Below are 8,434 nucleotides of genomic sequence, written 5' to 3'. Positions count from 1 at the left end.
CTGAACCTCAGCTCCAGCATGTCTCAGGGATGCGCAGTCTGCTGTGGTTAGCTATTTTGGATGCAAAGGGAATGTCAACTCATGAAAAATTTGTAAATAAACACTTTCTTGGCATGAAAAGGGGAGGAATATAAAAGAGCTCCACTCAGTGTGGGTTAAACTGTGTAAGTGAATTACTGAATTCAGCTTCTTTTATTCCCTCCCCTGATAACAAACTCATTGAGAATCTGGTTCCAAGTTCAGGCAGTGTCTTGGTAAATATAGCTCCTAATAATTACAGCTCTCCAAATGAGGAGTGAGGCTCCTGCAGCTTTGGGTTGGGTTTCATTTAACTAACAAAGGAGAGGAAGGAGTCAAGCTAAGCTAAAGAACTGGAGGGATTCTTTCTTGCTTGTTTTCTCCCTATTAATAAATCAGTCCTCAGTGGGAAGCAAATCAAACAGCAACAAACAAACAAGAATTCATTAGTGCTACAGAAATCTGAGGAAAGCACAGGAGCTCTGGGACAAAGAGCTAAATATTTGGGGATGTTTGGAAGCAGAGACTTAATGGTAGCAGAAACAGCCTTAATGGCAGTGATGCTGCACCACTTGGCCCCCCTCCAGTGCTCAGTTCCAGCCCTGCAGATGAAGAGGTTGAGAGGCTCCAGCTGTGCCCAGCTGTGTCCATGTTGAACTCAGCAAGGCACAGTGTGGCTGCTGGACCTGGGCTGTCCCCACTGCCCAGCCTTGGGGACGTGGCTGTGGTAGTGATCATCATCCACATCCATCTGCCATCCTGATTGGCACAAAAAGACTTGGCCAAATAATCCTTTCTCTTCTCCCTTTACCTCCAAAGGGATGGAATGTGCTGGGTGAGAGTCCATGGCACACACAGCCTGCCTGGGGAGCTCCTGGGTCCCCCACTACAACTCAGGGCTCTCCCATTTCAGTTCTCACCTGTCTAAGCCCATCAGAAACACATGAGAAGCCACAGAGACAATCAAAGGATCACTGAGGTTGGAAAAGACCTCCAAGATCAAGTCCAACCTGTGACCTATCACCACCTTGTCAGCTCGACTAGAGCACTGAGTGCCATGTTCAGTCATTTCAAACACGTCCACTGATGTTGACTCCACCGCCTCTCTGGGCAGCACATTCCAATGCTGAACAGCCCTTTCCATCCTCCTGATGTCCAACCTGAACCTCCCCTGGCACAGCTTGAGGCTTTCTCTTGTCCTGTCCCTTGTTCCCTGGGAGCAGAGCCTGATTCCCACCTGGCTGCATCTCCCAGCAGGGAGCTGTGGAGAGTAAGAAGGTCCTCCCTGAGCCTCCTTTTCTCCAGAATGAGTCGCCCCAGCCACTCCTTGTGCTTCAGCCCCTTCCCAGCTCCATTCCCCTCCATTCCCATCTCTGGACACTCTCCGTCCTCTCAATGTCTCTCTCTGAGGAGTCCAGAACTGGACGCAGCACTCAGGGTGTGATACATCACCCTTCACCCTCTCCTTTGCACTTCCCTGCCCGACACACACAAAGATGCTAAATCTCCTGAGCTGGATTCTGTCTAAATTACATATTGCACTGAAAAAATCCATAACATACTCGGTAGATAATGATTCTCTTTTAATCCATCCTCTGTCCCCCTTCAACCGGAGAGATCATTATCAAGAGGTACCAAAAGCTGCCAAGATGGTCACAGAATCAGTCAGGTTGGAAACAAGCACAAAGCATGCTTTGCTCAGAGATGGTGACATTTGAGGTTGGGGTTTGTTGCTGATGTTCTCTTTGCAACCTGACAGCAAAACCTGCTGTGTCCATCTCTGCTCTCAGCCAGTGTGTCCCAACCACAGCACAGTCCTTGCTCTCTGTTCCAACACTCCATTCAGCTTGACATGCAGTTGTTTTTCTCCCAGCTGAGGCACAACTCAAAACACCTTGGCTTGAAATGCCTCTAAGGTCTGTGTTATACATCCTGTCTCTGCACTTGAGGCTTGTTTTCCTCAGAGCATTGGATTTCTGCCTTTAGACCCTTCACAGAGTTCCCTTCAATCTATAACAGCAGAGGATTGACTCAAAACCATTCTCTCTCCTTCAAGCAGCTTTGCAGAGAGCAAGACAATTGATATCAATGCAGAGAATACAATAACAGATTAAAATGAGGCAATTCCATTCCTCCCATGATGTCAAAACCTAGTTCCAGTGCCAAAGATTTATGCTGACAGATGCCCAGAACTTGGAGGACCATGAGGGAAGCACCAGAACCTTGTCCCAGGGAACCCCAGGGAATGTTGTATCCACACCCTCAACACCTTCATTCGCAGCAGTGGCAGCATGGAAGTGCTCCAGGCCAGGCTGGATGGAGCTTGGAGCAACCTGGTTGAGTGGAAGATGCCCCTACCTGTGGCAGGGGGTGGAATTAAGTGGTCTTTAAGGTCCCTTCCAACCCAAACTATGTGATTCTCTGATTCCATGGTTTCCAAATTCAGCCTTTGCTTTCCATTTGGTTTCCAGGCATGTTCAGTTTTGATACCAGCCCTGAAGTTATGTCCATAAAAAGCTGCAGATGTAATCTGGGGGAGATTGGGTAGAGACAAGTTTAATTTTCCCCTCAAATAAGGAGATGACTAGAAAGTTACTTTATCTTGAGCTTTAGCAAGAGCCCAAATCTTATTTCTATCCTTTCTTTATGGAAAAAACAAAGGCTTTGGCAGTGCTGCAGCCACCCTGACCCCTCTATGTCCATGTGTCCTGACTCCATCAGTTCCATACCCTCTGTTAGATACATTTGGGTCTAACCAGGTTCCTAATGCCCTTTTCACATACTAAACTAAAAGCAATTCAGAAGAAGTAAGAAATACCAAAGTAACCAGCAATCTTGCACCATCTGTCTAGCAGGGCTGAATGGTCTTCTGCAGGAATCCATGTGCAAAGAGGGGAAAGGACTTTCTCCTAGCCTTGCCATGATGGAATTGTGTGGCTCCTCCTGGAATGAGTTTTGTCCTGGACATCAGACCCAAAATGATTCTCGTTGCTCCTTCCTCTAGACATAAGACCTGAACTAGATGCATTGGCACTGACCCAAGGCTTGGACCCATGTGGCTCTTGGGTCCTCCCTGTCCCCAGGGTGGGCTGTTGTGTCCTCATCACACCATCCATGTCCTCCTGGCAGATATCCAATGTTCCCTGCCAAGAGAGAGATCCCAAATCAGTGTTTACAGTGACAGGTTAACAGTTGGACTTGATCTTAAAGGTCTCTTCCAACCTTGATGATTCTATAAGTCTATGATTCTATGAAAATGCAATTACACAAGATCTCGGGTGGCAACTTGTACCAATCCTAGTCCTAGATAAGATCAAGGAAGAGAGGAAATGTGACTTTTCTTCTTTAAGGAAGGCAGCCCTGGGTAGCTTAGAGTAATTCAGCTTTTTCATTATTCCAACTGTAAGATAATAATGTGCCATTAGAAAAAGATCTGATTTTTATTAACCAATTTTGATCAGAAATGAAAATGAACTGCAGTGGAGTGGAAGGCAAAGGCAGCTAATTATAGCTCAGGCAAGGAGGATCTATTTCCTAGGAACAGATCAGCTCTGGCAGATGCTGAATGAACCATCTTCTCCCTGTGCCCTTCCTCCATCCCTGCCTGGGGGTCCCAGGTAACTTTGGCACCCTCTGACCACCATCCATACAGGGCAGGGATCATTCTTCTTCCCACTTACAGCAAACCAAGTGCTTAAGAGATTTTTGATTTTCTAATCTACTTTTTAATGCAATAAATAGTCACCTATTCCTGCAAATGAATAGGTGAACATTGTTCTTGGACAGCCACTGATGCTGATTTTTTAACCCCCAGTTTCTTTAAAGGGAGCTCCTGCATTCCCAAGCCTCACCCAAAGCCACCTCTGAACCCTCTTGTAAGCAGCCTTAAAGGCAGGAATTGAATCAGGAATTAAATCAACAAAGCTAAAGGAGTCATTTTCTCACCCAACTGATTAGTGGGATATGAGCTATGCAATGTGGTCTCAGAGCTGCACTAAATATACATCCAGCCATACATGTCTATATGTGGAATGTAAACAGGGCCAAGATGGTCTAAATCAGCTTTTTCCGGAGAAGCAATTCCCATCTGCTGAAGTTAAATGGGTTGCTTCCATGGTGTGTGAGCTGTGGTGCTTTGGCTCTCAGTGCCCAGGCAGGGATGGAGTGGGGTGATCCACCCAGAGCAGGGTGATCCAGCTGGGGCAGGATGGTCCAGCTGGAGCAGGATGGTCTAGCGAGAGCAGGGTGATTCAGCCAGACAAGGATGGGCCTCAGCATCCCCAGCCTTTGGGGGCAAGATCCAGGCACATCTCACACCTCTTCTCCAGGGTCCATCCTGTGGTACAGGTAACTCCTCCTGAGCTACAACCAGGGCACAATCTGTCACCTATCAAAGAAAAGAGGTTTGAAGGTCTGTCCTTGGGTCAGATCTCAAGGTCTGTCCTTGTCTTTAATCAGAAGGATGTGTGTTGTTCATGTTGTGTCAATACATCCTCACAAGACTACAACTACATGTTGAATTAATTGTTTAAGTTTTTTGCCCACCTCTGGACGTTCCAAGGAATCTCTGACTGTAATCTGATTTTCTGAGCCCTGCAAGGCTGCCTAAAACACACCTATTGTACCCTGCAAAAATTCTACCCTCTTAATAGCATATTAATCATTTATGGTGATCAGCTCCAGCTGGAGATTTTAAGCTCTACACTCCCTGAATGCCAATGGAAAGGCAGAGCAAAACTGCCTCCCACTGCTCAAATCTCAGCCCTCTGGGGAGCTAATTAGTGTGGAAACATTTGCTGGAAATTTGTAGCAACCTCTTAGTGCTGTGTCTGGTTGGGATTTGGACTCTTGGATGCTGCAGCCAAACAAAAGCTACTGGACAGCTCCATCAGCCTCCCCCAAATTCTAAGGAACAGACTTTACAGTGTTTAAGAATGCAATTATTGAGCTGCCTAATGCAAATATGGTACTGAGCAGGAGTTGTCTCATCCCACCTGTGCTCAGCTGATTCCAGATAGATTTATCCAATGGCAAATGAATCCTGGATGTGGCTCTCTGTGGTGTTAGCATATGGGGGATCTGTGTGAACCTCTCATGCCTTTCAGTTTTAAACATGGAAAAGGCAGTTTCCAAGCATTAATGAGCATGGGAAAACATCATTCCTACTTTAAAAGAGGGAAGGAAGGAAGACTTGGGGAACTGGAGGCCTCACCTCTCTGTGGAGGTGAGATTTAGACACAATATTGGAAATCAATTCCTCCCTGTGAGGGTGCTGAGGCACTGGCACAGGTTGCCCAGAGAAGCTGTTGTTGCTCCATCCCTGGGAGTGTTCCAGGCCAGGTTGGATGGGGCTTGGAGCAACCTGGGCTGGTAGAAGGTGTCCCTGCCAAGGCAGAGGATGGAATGAGATGAGCTTTAAAGTCCCTTCCAACCCAAACCATTCATCATCTCCCATTTCACCAGGGGGATACCTTCCCTGGCAGGACAGGATGTGCCCAGGCAGCAGAGTCACCACCACATCTTCCCTAGGACTCACCACTTCCAGACCTCAGATTTGGCCTCAGATTTCCTTGTCTGGATGCAAACAGAGACTTCACCTATTTCACACACGAGCTAAAAGCATTTGTGTACTTGAATAAGATTCTATAATTATCTTACTGTATTAGTAACTAAAAATGAAACCATTTTTATATTATTATTTCAAAACAAAGCCATTATACAGAGAAACACCTGGAAAACAGTGGATTTAGCCATGAAAGCACCTGGAGATGACTTTGGATGCTCCAATCCATATCAGCAGGTAACTTCAGTGCCTGCATTTTGATGGTGTGATTTTCCCCTTCGGTCCTAATTAATAAATCCTAATGTCCATAAAAATATGTGAATGGTTTAAGTAGCCACTGTTTTCATTTTCTCCAAAGAACACAAATCCACTGGAATTCAGTGGATAATAGCAGAGTTAAGTGGCTTTGGCCACAATTGGTGTCTCCCTGTTGATGCTCTGTGGGAGCTCAAATTGATTGATGTGCATGGAAAGATTTGCAAGGCAAAGGCAAGAATAACTGATGCAAGTGGAATCTGCAGCATTTCAGGGCCTTAATGAGTTGTTGGAGCAAATTAATTTCCATGTGTAATATATGCAGAGACTAGGAGGAAATCTTTGGATTTAATTAATCACAGCATAGAAAAAGTTAGTGGCTATAATTGTAAGTAAATATTGCTTAATTATTCTACTAACACCAGGGCTAATTTAGAAGTCATTTCCCCTGGTTCAGGCTGCTAAATATTTATTGGTCCAACTGCTGCCTCCACATTTGTAGAAATAATGGGGCATTTTCAGAGACTCATCAAGGCTAGAGGAGACCTCTAAGGTCATCAAGTTCAACCATTAATCTGTCACTGCTGGAATCCCTAAACAATATCCTCCAGTGCCAGAACCAGATGCCTCTTAAACACCTCCAGGGATGGTGACTCCACCACCTCCCTGGGCAATATTCCAGGGCCTGAACACCCTCACAAGGAAAACATTTCTCCTAACATCCAATCTGACTCTCCCCTGTCTCAGCTAAAGGCCATTCCCTCTAGGCCTCTCCCTGCAGCCATGGCAGCAGAGAACATCCCCCACCTCTTTCCATCCCCCTGTCAGAGAGTTACAGAGAGTCACAGAGAGTCAGGAGGTCACCCCTGAGCCTCTTCTCCAGGCTAACCAAGCCCAATTCCCTCAGCTCTTCCTCGTGTGCTCTAGCCCTTTTCTGCCCTCCTTGCCCTTGGCTGGACTCACTCCAGTGCCTCAATGGCCTTTTTGCAGTGAGGGGCCCAAAGCTGTGCCCAGTCCAGGGGGAGGATCACTCCCCTAGCCCTGCTGCCACACTGTGCTTGGGCGAAGCCAAGATGCCCTTGGCCTTCTTGGCCCCCTGTGCACACTGTTGGCTCCCACTGAGCTGCTGCCACCAGCACTGCCAAGTCCCTTTGTGACCAACACCTCTCTCCCCACTCTTCCCCCAGCCTGGAGCTGCATGAGGGTATTGTGTCTCAAGGGCAGGACCAGCACTGAGCCTTAGTGACCCTCATGCAGTTGTCCTTAGCCCATGGATCAAGTTAGTCCAGGTCTCTCTGCCATCAGCACTCCCAAGTCCCTTTCTGACTAACAATGCTTGAGCCATCTCTGTTCTAAACCCTACAAATCTGAGGCACAAACTACCCCAGACAGAGCTGTGTGGTGCACAACCCAATTTGCAACCTGCAATTAAATAATGCATTAATTTCTCCTTAAACTGGTGTTGTCCTTCCTACACCTTTATTAATTGCCATCCAATATTCCCTGCCCAAGACCTCTTATATCCGTTCTTCCCCTTCCCAGTCTTATTGTGAGTTTTGCTCTATTTGAAGACTCCCAGTGCTCATTTTATTCACTCCAGAGCAATCATCAATATCCTTTGAGTGAACTATATCTTTTAGAACCCTGTTTCTCTCCAAGTTGTTTGTGTTGAATGTCCTTGTGCTGTGCAAGACGAGTGAAAGCTCTTGGAAAATAGGTTTAGTCTTTCCAGAGGCAACTCAGCAAGATGCTCTTTCCTTTAAAACTCAATCCCCACTGACTCCCACAGAGCTTAAATCAAATCCAAACATTGCAGCTGTCAGTCTGAGCTAGGAATGAATGGAAGAGCCTCAAAACACCTCCTGCTTCCTACTGACACCACTCAAGGTCTTTAAAATGCCCTTTCCAGCCTGTACCTTCAGGTGTATCGGGATTACAGGAGGTGAAAGTCCAAAGCTTTGCAAGGGAATATGGAGGATTACACATGGGTAGATGTTTGTGGGGCATTAATATCAGGTTTGGGGGTGTAATTTGGAGACAAAGCCCTTGAATAATTGAGTATATCATCACTAATTGAGCATATCATCACTGTGTAGGGCAGGTCTATTATCTCTATTGCTTCAGTAAACCAACTACAGTTCATAATTCCTTTGGAATTCTGAGCTAAAATTCATCTAGACAAATTAATCATCATATTTATATATTAAAACTTTATATTAGAGAGTAACTAGTGAAAAAATACCATTCTCTTACCTATATCTCAGGGCAACCCTCAGGGTGCAAATCCAAGGGAAGATGTTCTTCCAGGTGGCTGGGAGTGATGTTTCTGCTGCCTTGCAGGTTCTCCTGGGTTTGCTGCAGTTAATGATGGTGTTTAATTAGTCATTAGTGGTGCCTGGGGAATGAGATAAATAGTCTCTTCTGATTTAGAAGACTTCCAAGATTGCATCAGGCTAAACAAAGGGAAATTGGGGATTAGCACTAATTGTTCCTGGACCTGTGGTGGGAGCCTGGGTGGCATCCAGGGGAGTCTCCTCCCAAAACACCTCAGGACAAGGAGCTCTGCGCTCAGCATGGGATTCCAGACATGTAGGAACC

This window comes from Acanthisitta chloris, unplaced genomic scaffold (assembly GCF_000695815.1).
Source record: "Acanthisitta chloris isolate BGI_N310 unplaced genomic scaffold, ASM69581v1 scaffold905, whole genome shotgun sequence".
NCBI classification, from domain to species: domain Eukaryota; kingdom Metazoa; phylum Chordata; class Aves; order Passeriformes; family Acanthisittidae; genus Acanthisitta; species Acanthisitta chloris.
The sequence above is the reverse complement of the archived record's forward strand: the minus strand, read 5'-3'. Positions refer to the sequence as shown.